Source organism: Sus scrofa, chromosome 1, assembly GCF_000003025.6.
Source record: "Sus scrofa isolate TJ Tabasco breed Duroc chromosome 1, Sscrofa11.1, whole genome shotgun sequence".
Taxonomy (NCBI): domain Eukaryota; kingdom Metazoa; phylum Chordata; class Mammalia; order Artiodactyla; family Suidae; genus Sus; species Sus scrofa.
The window spans coordinates 110,563,673-110,574,897 of record NC_010443.5 but is presented as its reverse complement, the minus strand read 5'-3'; the positions used below and the strand labels follow the sequence as shown (position 1 = coordinate 110,574,897).

The window sequence follows — 11,225 nt, the reverse complement described above, 5'->3', positions numbered from 1 at the left end:
CCTAGTCGGGGGATTCAATAAATATAAATTTCCTGCCTCAAGATTGAAAAGCCAAGTGGGGGAGCCATGCACTGTATAGGGGAAGGTTGGTATGAAATTTTGTAAGTTGCTGCCTCTCACTAGCTGGCACCAAGCCCTGCCCATCACACCTTGTGTCCTGATAGCAAGTCTCTGGCAAGACTGTTCTACCATTTATTTTACCACTATAAAGGCAATATGTGCTTTCTAAATAAACTTAGAAAGGAGTAAAAGGTAGAAAACAATCACCTGAAGTCTTCCCACTTGAATAAGGTGGTTGTTAACTTTTTCATATATATATGAATATATTTCATATATTTGCTTCCAGATATTCCCTGTGCATAGATTTTGACAAGATTTTAAATACAATTGTAATCATGCTGTACATACAATTTTGCCTGCTGAATTTTTCATTTCAATGTAGCAGAAAAGCTGCTTCATGCCATCTCATAGTTTTCAGGGCCATCATTTTTAATGGCTGTATAACATTCCAGTTTGGCAAACTTTCAAAGCAATACACATGCTTTCTCCTTGCCTGTGCCAACATCTTGTATTGAGCCTTTTGTATTGAATGACATCTTTCATTTCCAGGTGGCCCCAGATCACACAAAGACACACAAAGGAAAGGCTGGAGAAAGGATGCAGAAAGGGGAAGTAGAAAAAGGAATGAATGGTGAGAGAAAAACAGAGAAAGAGAAGGGAGAGAAAGACAAAGGGGAAGGAAATAAGGGAGGGATGAAATAAGAAAGAGAGAAAGAAGGTGACACAGAGGGGAAGAAACATAAAGGAGAAGGAAAGGGAAGGGTAAGAGAAGGAATGAAAATGAGAAGAACACAAAGAGGAAGGAAGGAGGAGTGGGGTGGGAAGAGGCAAATAATGGGTATTTTCAGATTTAATATGGTTTACCCTAGATCCTCAGGTGATAGATGCTTTCTAAGGAAGATAAAAATTTCCTTGGTTTCTTGTCGCATTGATGGCTTCTAACAACTTGCCAGTCTCTGACACTGTTGTTCTCAATCATTCATAGTTAATGTCATGGCCACTGGACTTCTTGGCACTCATTAATTCTTTATGCTAGCTACGAATGCATTTACCTGACATCCTCCTTTCTAAAAACTCATCATTACTCCAATAAGCAGATGAAGATCTTTGGTGACTGACTCCCTGGGTTTCAAAAGGCTGAGTTCTATATGAGGCACCCTTGAAATCTTCATCAAGGGATTTCATTTGGCTCCTCTTTGACTTCCTGTCTTCGGCTGGGATCAACTTTCTCTTCCCAGTATTTTGCTCCTGTCGCCAAACTTGAATTTCAAGACAATTTGCCACATGCTGGCATTTTACAATCTTTATAGATTCTGGGCCCATCTCCTGTTTTGAGGAAAATATGGTAGATGGGAGACTCTGAAAGCCCCTCATGGTTATCAGTTGACCAGTGCCACTGAAACAAGGGACCTGAGCCTAGCTCCCCTGAGGGACTGCCTGCATGTTGTGAGTCTGGGAACTGCCATCACCCACAGGAGGACTGCAAACATGAGGGGCAGGGGCAGGGCTTCCAGTGAGGGCTGGAGGTGGATGTGATCAGCTTGCCCACAATGCCAGCACATTTCATCATCCCAAGAAGCCAAATGCTCTCCCATGGTGCCTTGACAGGAAGCCCCTTCTACTTAGTGAGTCCACCAGGCCCTCTGTCTTCACAGCAGCCCAGGTCCAGGAAGCAGGCAGACCTCCTCACCCCTCTCAATGGGGTGGGGGTGGGAGTGGGGTGTGGATGGACATTGGAGCTTCTCTGTTAGGGGGAGGTATGCTCATAGCGTCTGGGGTTGAAACCTGACTCTCCCACTTAGGTGCTCTATGATTGGAGTCAATACAATAATTTTTGGACTCAGTATGCTCATCTGTAAAAAGGGACTAAAAATCCCTGTCCTGCTTACTTAACAGAGTTGTTATTAGAATTATCAAGCAGATAACAGAGGTTAAAGTACACGGTAAGCAAAATGTCCTTCACAGGTCAAAGGAGAGGGAGAGAGAGTGCTGCAATGGTGGAAAGAACACTGCTTCCGAACCAGGAGCCCTGAGTTCAAACAACACTGAACCCTGTGTACCACTTGCCTTCATCAAGTTCCCTCATTCTCTAAATAGGCCCACATGCCTGCTCATCCCTCCGCACAGACTTTCTGTGATGATTAGATGAGACCATGGAGGTGAAGCTGGGACATGCTTTAAGACATTATTGATATCCCCGTGGTTGGTGGGGCACTGCTGTCAAGAGCAATGCTCACCCTTGGTATTAGGGAAGAATGTCTGTGCTTCTCTAAAATTCCTGTGTTGTTATGGAGCATGATAAAGATAACGTGAGAAAAAGAACATATATACATGACTGGGTCACCTTGCTATAGAGTAGAAAATTGAAAGAACACTGTAAACCAACTGTAATGGAAAAAAATAAAAATCATTAAAAATAAAATTCCTATGTTGAAGCCCTAGCCCCCAAAGGGATACTATTTGGAGATGGGCCTTTGGAACATCACTGGGATTAGATGAGGTCTTGAAGGTAGCACCCCCCAATGGGATTAGTATCTTTATAAGAAGATATACCAGAGTGTGTCTCTCTCTGTGCACACCATGAAGGACACAGGGCAAGGGTGGCCGACTGCAAGCCAGGAAGAGAGCCCTCACCAAAAACTTGACCATTCTGGTACCTAGACCTCAGACTTCAAGGCCTGAGAACTACAAGAAAGAAATTTCTGTGGCTTAAGCCCCCCAGTCTGTGGTTTACTGTTATGGCAGCTCCAGTAGACCAAGACACTCAGTGTTTGGCCAGGAAAATCCCTTCTCCCGCCCCAGAGTGTGGACTTGTTCCCATATCCCACCTCCATGGCTGGCAATCACCCAGTGCTGGGACAAGGGAGAGGGCAGTAAGGCATGTACCTTAGGGCAGAATTTAAGGTGGTGGCGAAACTCCATCATCAAGATAAATATTTCCATGTAGTCTTAAAATATTAAATTTAATGCAAAAAAAAAAAAACAAAAACAAAAACAACAACAACAACCCAGGATGAACAAAATACCAAAATTTTAAGGAAAGGCAAGATCAGTGGCAGGAGCATTCATGAGGTGTACTGGCCCCTGATCCTTGGCCTGTGCCTCCTCATTGACAAGCCCAATTTACTGTCTGCCACCTTGTTTCTCTAGACCCTGTTCAGTCACTCCGTATTGAATATTAATTGCTGACAAAGAGTTTATTCTATTAGAAATTAGCATTTGAACAAGTATCCTGAAAAGGCAATGTTCAAAGCCAAAAGGAAGACCCTCTCATCGTGGATTCTTAATCTTTTACTCAAGAAGTATTTATTAAGTGTCCAAAAGCTGTGTGTCTTGGGCTGGCACTGAGAATATATAGATGAAGAGATACTGTCCCTGATCGGAGAGCTCATGCCTTGTGAGGAAGCCAGGTAATTACTGGAGAAAAGGGAAGGAGCTCTCAGGTCTTGCCTCTGGAATCAGCAAAGTCTTCACAGATGAAGAGATGCTTGAAGTCTCAAAAACTGTTAACTATGCTATTCTGATTCTGAGTCATACAGGTGCAATGCAGCAAAATTGGAAAAGAGAAAAATACTAAAAAGTTAAAATACTGACTCTCACATCTCCAGGATGAAGACTGTTAACATTTAGGTTATTTCCAATTAATATCCATCTTTAGAGTTATATTTATGTTTGTAATGGGTCACAAAAAATAAGATGTGCTCAAATTCAGAACTTCTCAGACTTACTCTAAATGTCTTCACCTTGCTCTGGAGCCACTATTCCAAGTGATAGAGTTAAAAACAAAAAAGAAAATAAGCATTTCCACATAAGCGATGATGACTTAAAATAGTTTTTTTGATAAACGTTCCATCAATTAAAATTTAAACATCCTAGTGGTAGTTTTCTTACCTCTCAAGCAGCAGCCCCCCTTCCATGATGCCAGAGCGCAGGAGGCAGTGTGTCTGTCTGCTGGGTCTGCCCTGGCCTCCCCTGCAAGGACAACAAATCCTTCTTGGTTACTGGGGATCCTGCTCTGGGGTTCACTGAGGCTGTCTGGTCTGGATGTGCTGATGGTACCACAACTAGGGGTCAGGAACTTGACCAGTGCTCAGGTAGCCATGTCCCCATCCCACATCTTGACCTCAAGCCTCTTCTGCTCGCTGGTCCTGTCAGCACAGCTATGTCCCCAGACCTAAGTATGAAGCACCTTCTCTGACACAACCTAGTTTCATGCCAGAAGACAGTCTAGGGATGTGGACATGGGCCAGATCATACAGGGCCTTACGAGGAAGGAAAGGAATTTGGATTCTACCCTAAATGCAGAAGACTCAAGGGCTGCAGTGCTCAATTAACAGATCATGTTCATTGTTCTGTGTGAATGGACTGGAAGGGACAGACATGTGGGCAGGGTAACAGCAGTCAAGGCCAGATATGACAGCCTGAACTTGGAGGCTAGAGATAAAGGTTGGAGTTTGAATATCAGCAAGCTGATGGGCTGGATAAGGGAAGAATGAAAGCTGATATTCAGGAGGACAAAGGGAAGGGTGGGTAGTTGTACTATTACTGAGATGGAGGAATCATCAAGAGTTCTATATGGACAAAAGCTCCAGATGTTCCTGAGATCTCCAAGGAGAGAAGGTAAGTGGATGGGTGGGTGTATGGATGTCATTAGCACATAGTGGGCATGGGAATGAATTCGATTGCATGGTGAGAAAGCTGTAGGGAAAGAAACTGGATTCATCAGGGGCCCAGTGTAGCCTCAACATTTAGAGCTCCAGTAGGAGAGGAAGAGATGGCAAAAGAGTCTAATGAGGAAGGAGCAGTAAGCACAGGGAGGATGACTAAGGTAAGGTTCTTCTGGAAAGCAATGCCAACTTCCACAGCAGAGTCAGGGCTCCTCTCCTCCACACCATCCCCAACCTCGATCCTCTTTAGACACTCATCACATTGAATTAGTTATTGTTAACAGGTGTGCCTCCCTCTCCAGCCTGAGAGTGATCCTAGTTCATTCCCTGAAGGGGCAGCCCAGTGTCTGGTCTCGTGTAAGTTCTCAGGAAATGTTAAGAGAGTTAAAAAGATTGATCACAATCCTGTGCAAGGAGACTGTGCTTGAAGAGATACTTGGGAAGATTAGGATGGGGCCATGACTCGTTTTGGTAAGAAATAAGCAGGCAGACATCATTACTATAGAGACGTGGACACTGCTGGCAACTCCAGCCCCAGGGCTGGCTCCTCTGAGCTCCACTGGAAAAGCTCTTTACATCAGAGAAAAGGCATGGGGCTGATAAGGGACAGAGGGTCACAAAGCAGAGTCCATATGAAGCTGCTCTTTCCTCCTCCACAGTGGAAAAGGCCATCGTCTGCTTGGCAATTGTAGCTCCACAATGCACGTGAATTCAAGCTTTGTTTTCCAACTAAATTGAACTCACTGACTACTTTCCTGAGGATTTTTTTTTTCTTCACACAGTGTTAAAACTTCCCTCACTTGCTCTTTGATATTCTCCTAGATGCTCTTCTCACAGTCAGTAGCCAGAAACTTAAAACCAAATTTCACTTCCACACTGATGTGTTTTTTTCTCTGTGGTGCTTAGAGGTTACAGAAAGAACAGGTAGGGATGGAAATTCATTAAGAGTTCAGACCAGTGGGGATACATTCCTCCCTTTCCCTATCTCCTTTTCTATTTACTACCTTCTTGGTTGGATTTTTATATGCATCTTCCAGAAGAGAAAATGGAAGCCCAGAGAATTATGTATGTTGGCCAGCATCACACAGGAGGGGTGGAGCTGGGAATCAAAGAATTGGACATGACCGTAGCTGTGACTTTCTATCCTGGGATCTTGGTGACCCTGGAGTGGCGCTCAGTCCCTGGTACAGCCTCCTGATTGTGGCGGAGAAGGTGGCTCCCTTGGGGGTCAGTTCCACAGTGTTCTGGGAGTCATTTTGAAGCAAGGTCAGCATAGAGCCCACTTCTCCCAGCCCTCTGCATGACCTGATAAATCCTTCTCTATATTTAATGTCATTCTATCTGAAATACACAGAGTTCCTGTTTGCTGTTTCCAACCCAACAGCTCTGTTTCCTAACCAGCCTTCTAACCTATAGCCAATAAGAAGGATGGAAGCAAGCACTTAACACTGAATTGATTCCATTCCCTATGTCTGCACCCCCAACTTCTTTTGGGCCCATGACCCAGGAGAGTCTTCCCTTGGAGTAGCTCCTCTCAAATGAAAAACCATGAAGGGTATGGGACTGGGTAATATATGCTGATGTAAGGGTCAAACAGGAACTCGGAGATGAAGGTGAACAAGACAGCCAGCCATTCTGTGTGGGACATTCTGTGCAGGCCTCCAAATTAAATGGAAACAGTGGGGATTAATGGAAGGTTCTGAGCAGGAATTGTGAAATGGCTTCTGGCAGCAGCCTCAGTGTGCTCTGCTCTCTGTCACAATGCCATCGTTTGGGATTTATGAATTTTGCTTGTACTAGGTTTATTTATTTATTTTTTTAAGCGCTACAGAATTCCAAAAGACAAGACAAAGCAGGGTTCAAGGTTTTTTGAAGAAGCAGTAACGGAGAGAAAGGGAAGGGTTCATAATGAATGACATGCTGTGGGTGCCAGGACTTACCTGGTGAAGGATCTGTTAATAAAGAGCTTCCTATCATTTGGCTGCAAGCTCCCGTCCCCATCATTTCTTCTGCTATTGCCCTTTGTCAATCTCCCCTGCCACTGACACTGTTTCCTTGCTGTCTGACTCCTAATGAGAGCCTGCCTCTGCTCCCAGTCCTCTCCCAGCTGGAATGGCTTCTTCCCTGCTTTCTTCCTACCTGCAGAGTCCACACCTGGCAAGGCTTGCATCAAATCCTACAATCTTTTTTAAGCCTCTGATTTTTCTGAGCTTCTCCTCGACTCTGGTCTCACCTTCTCGGAGCTGGCGACACCCTGGGCTTGGCCATCCTTGAGATAGTTTCATCCTGCCGAGTCATGGATCTAGGCTGAGTAATGCTTACCTTGCAGCTAAACACCTGGAAAGGAAACCAGCTCCCTGAGTACTTTTCACCTGCCCAAAGCTTTTCAGGCTTAACTCCTTTAATCACCCTATTGACTCTCTGAAGGACGCAAGAGCCCTTGGAGTTAAAGAAGCTTTTCCAAGGGCACCTGGCCATTCTGGGAATCACACTGGGTTTGGACATAGGTCTTTTTGACTCCCAGACCTTGGGGTGTCCAGTATTTCATACTGCCTCCATTGACATTAGGGTGCTTTTCCCAATGAGATGGTAAACCTTCTGTGGTCAGGAATCAACTTCTTTCACACTGGTGTCCTGCCTCTGCTTGCAAGTGTCCTGCACACAATGGTTGCTCAAGAAATATTACTTGGCTACTTGGGATTATAAGCCAACTACCTTATAGTCACACAGTGACTGAACCTTTGAATCTTTTTACAATACAATTACATTTGGTAATTAATTCCCTGTGATCAGGATGCTGATGCTGATGAAAAACTCCTCATCACACACATTAAAAAACAAACCAGAAACAACATCAAGGGTAAATGAATTGTCTGAAATCCCATAATAACAAATCCTGGGCCTCTGACACCTAAATTAGTTCTTGTATTGAAGTACCAGCAATGAGATATTTCTGAGACAACTGGGGAAATTTAACTACTGATTGTCTATTAGATGATACTGAGGAATTGCATCAGTTTCCTCTTTCTGTTATAGTAAATGAACACAAACTTAAGTGGCATAAAACAACACACATTTATTATCTTACACCTCTGCAAGTCTGAAGTCTGAAATAGCTTTTGCTGGCCTAAAAGCAAGGGGTGAGCAGGGCTGAACCCCACCTGGAGGCTCTAGGTAAGAACCTGTTTCCTTGATTTTTCCAGCTTCAGGGGGCCACCTGCAGTCTTTCATTCCCGTGCCCTTCCTCGACCTCCAAAGCCAGCAGTGTAGCAGCTCCAAAGCTCACCCTGTGTCCCTCCTCACATCACCATCTCTGTCACTTCTGCCTCCCTCTTAGAGTTACCCTGGTGACTACATCAAACTAACCTGGATAGTTGAGGATACGCTCCCCATCACTAGAGGCTTAACATCCTCCACCTGTAAAGTCCCTTTGACTATGTAAGGTAACGTGTCCACAGATTTCAAGGATTAAGCTATGGATGTCTTAAGGGGACCATTATTCATCTTACTACAGAAGTGATCATAGTATTTGATAAATATGACCATGGTATAATGACCGTGTTTTTTAAATGTTCTCATGTGTTATAGGTGCTTACTAAAATATTTATGAGTAAAACAGCATGATGTCTTATATTTTCTTTAAAAGTTCCAGAAAAATAACTGGATGTGTGTGCAGGGAAAATGGATGAAATAAGGTTGTCAAAGTGTTTGTTAATTAGTTGATAATTATTGAAGCTGGGTGTTAGGTACCTGGGGGTATGTTTTACTCTTTGTTCCTACTTTTGTGTATGTTTGAAATTTTCCACAATATCTTTTTAAACTACAGACATGATTGAAGTTACCTGTCTAACATTCTCAAATACCATTCTCTTCCTCCCTTCCTCCCCAGAAGACACTGCCATTGTGAATTTGGTGTTTTTCATCCCCTTTCATAATTTTATAGTTTTTCTACACATACATGTCTTAAACAATATACAGAATTGGTTTGCACATTTTTTTTCCAAATTTATATATTGCACATTTCAACAGTTTTTAGATTTATTCGTGTGGAAACATGGATAATTGTAGTTTATTCTTTTTTAAGTGTTATAAAGTATTCAACAGTATGGCTATATCTAAATTTATCCCTTATGTTGATGTGTATTAAAGTTGTTTTCAATTTTTAGTTACCACAAACAATGCTGCAATAGGCCTCCTTATAAATATCTCCTTGTGCACATGTGAGAAATTCCCCCTAGGATGCTAACTCGTGAAATTGCTAGTTTCTTGGGTATATGCATCTTCATCTTTACTAGATCTTGCTAAATATTTAATTATGGGGTGGTGCCAAGTTATACTCTTCAGCAGTATATGAGATTTCCCATTTCTATTCACATCTTCACCCACACTTAGCATTTTAAGACTTTGAATATTTTGCCAAATGAATGGTTGTGAAATAGAATCCACCATTTCAATTTGAAAATCCCTGATAACAAGTGAGGCTGAACATCTTTTTTATCTATTTAGTACTCTTTCATTTTTCTCTTTTGTTAATTTTTCCTTAAACTGTGTCTAAAATTTATCCCTTCTGAGATTTTAATTTTTTTTCACACCTGCAGCATATAAAGGTTCCCAGGTTAGGGATCTAATTGGAGCTGCAGCTGCCAGCCTACACCACAGCCACAACAACGAGGGATCCGAGCTGCATCTGCGACCTATACCATAGCACACGGCAACGCCCGATCCTTAACCCACTGAGCAAGGCCAAGGATCAAACCCATGTCCTCATGGATACTAGTTGAGTTCTTAACCCGCTGAGCCACAACAGGAACTCCCACAGTATTTTCTAATAGCTCTTTAAAAATTTGTTGGCAAACATACATGTATATGTGTGTGTGTGTGTGTGTGTGTGTGTGTTATATAAATACATATATACATATATACACATATATGTATTTTTTCTTGCTTTCCATAAATTCTCTCTTGTTCTTTGCTTCTTTTCATAGTGGTCCACTTTTGCTTTATAGGGAAAATATACTCAAGCCTCTCTGGGCATACTAATATGAATGTTTTATTATTTTTTTTATAATTATTTTTATTTTCCCACTGTACAGCAAGGGGGTCAGGTTATCCTTACATGTATACATTACAATTACATTTTTTCCCCCACCCTTTCTTCCGTTGCAACATGAGTATCTAGACAAAGTTCTCAATGCTACTAACATGAATGTTTTAAAAGCTTGCTTCTCTTCCCGAGCTCTCTTTGGACCTCCTGGATAACTGGTTGCGGGTGTCCACCTTCTTACTGTTAGGATGCCTTAGCTGTTTGGTTGTTCCCTTGTTCATCCTTCCATGTGTGTAAAAATGAGGGACCATGTTGAGCATCTGACCCAGACTTGTTAGGACTGCTCCCCCTCTGAGTCCCTGGCCTCAGTAGGAATTCTATCTGCCACTTCCTGTCCCAGAGGGGCTCCAAGGCTCTGCACAGAGAGCACCCCCCTCCCCTACCTTCCCACAGCCCTTCTGACTTGGGTCTCCTTTCTCAACCCAGTTTATCAGTTAACATCAGATTCCATCCCCCTAACAGTTCTTCAGAAATTTATCAAAATCCTCTATGGATCTACCTCCCCCCTTTCCTATTCTCAACACTTGGAAAAGTGTGTTTCATTCTAAGCTTCCTAAGCCTGATGGGATTTAGGAAGGGGGTGGCTGAGGGGTTGCACTCACTCCACCATCTTGAACGAGAATATCAGTTGAACAGCAGCTGATGTTTTGAGAAATTCATTGGCTGCCACGTGGAGAGGGCTTGAGTGGGGGCAGAAGATGGAACTAAAAGTCCAGTTAGTTCCACCTGTTTCAAGTGTAAGATAAGGAGGCCAAATAAGAACTGAGGGAGTAAGAGAAAAAGAGAGAGAGAGAAAGGAAGAGAGGGAGGGAGAGAAGCAGAGATGAGGATATATTTTGGAAGTAGGATGGACAGAGGTCTCCTTTCCCTTCTTGTGAATGCTTCTGGACTTGAGATTCTGGGATAAGAGGGTCCCAGATGTTGAATCTAGGTAAGGAGCATGGCATGGTGAATAGAGTACTGGGTTAGGACAAAGGCAGGCCTGAATCTGAATTATGGGAGTGATTTGTATAGACTACGTCTTAGCCTCAGTGTCCTCATCTATAAAATGGGCCTGCTAATACTACTTCTGTTAGTGAGGCAACAGAATTCCCTTGGACTTCCTTAAAAAGGAGAGACTGCAAAAGTACAAGCAGATTAGCCTGAAAGTGGAAAGCTGTTTAGAATCAGGCCCACACATCTCTTCACTCCTCTCTACTGGCCCAAATGTCTTCTCTTGCAAAGCATTTCCACCACTGTGTCTTCTGCAGCTGTTTTATGAACACCAATGTGAGGAAGGAGATAGTCTGACTGAATTAGATTATTATCAGCCCAGTTGAATAAAGCCCTTCACAGCAGATCACTGGGTGCAACCATGGCCTGAGAGGCCCTATCTTACCTTACTCAGTAAGAGG

General features: G+C 43.1%; 1 long non-coding RNA gene across 1 annotated transcript in view; it reads right to left on the bottom strand.

The window, feature by feature from the left end:
- The window catches only part of LOC110260990, a 70,830-nt gene continuing 63,556 nt past the window's right edge, over positions 3,952–11,225 (bottom strand). The window contains exon 3 of the long non-coding RNA XR_002344660.1: positions 3,952–4,032. This is a non-coding gene — a long non-coding RNA (uncharacterized LOC110260990). The remainder of the gene's footprint in view (positions 4,033–11,225) is intronic.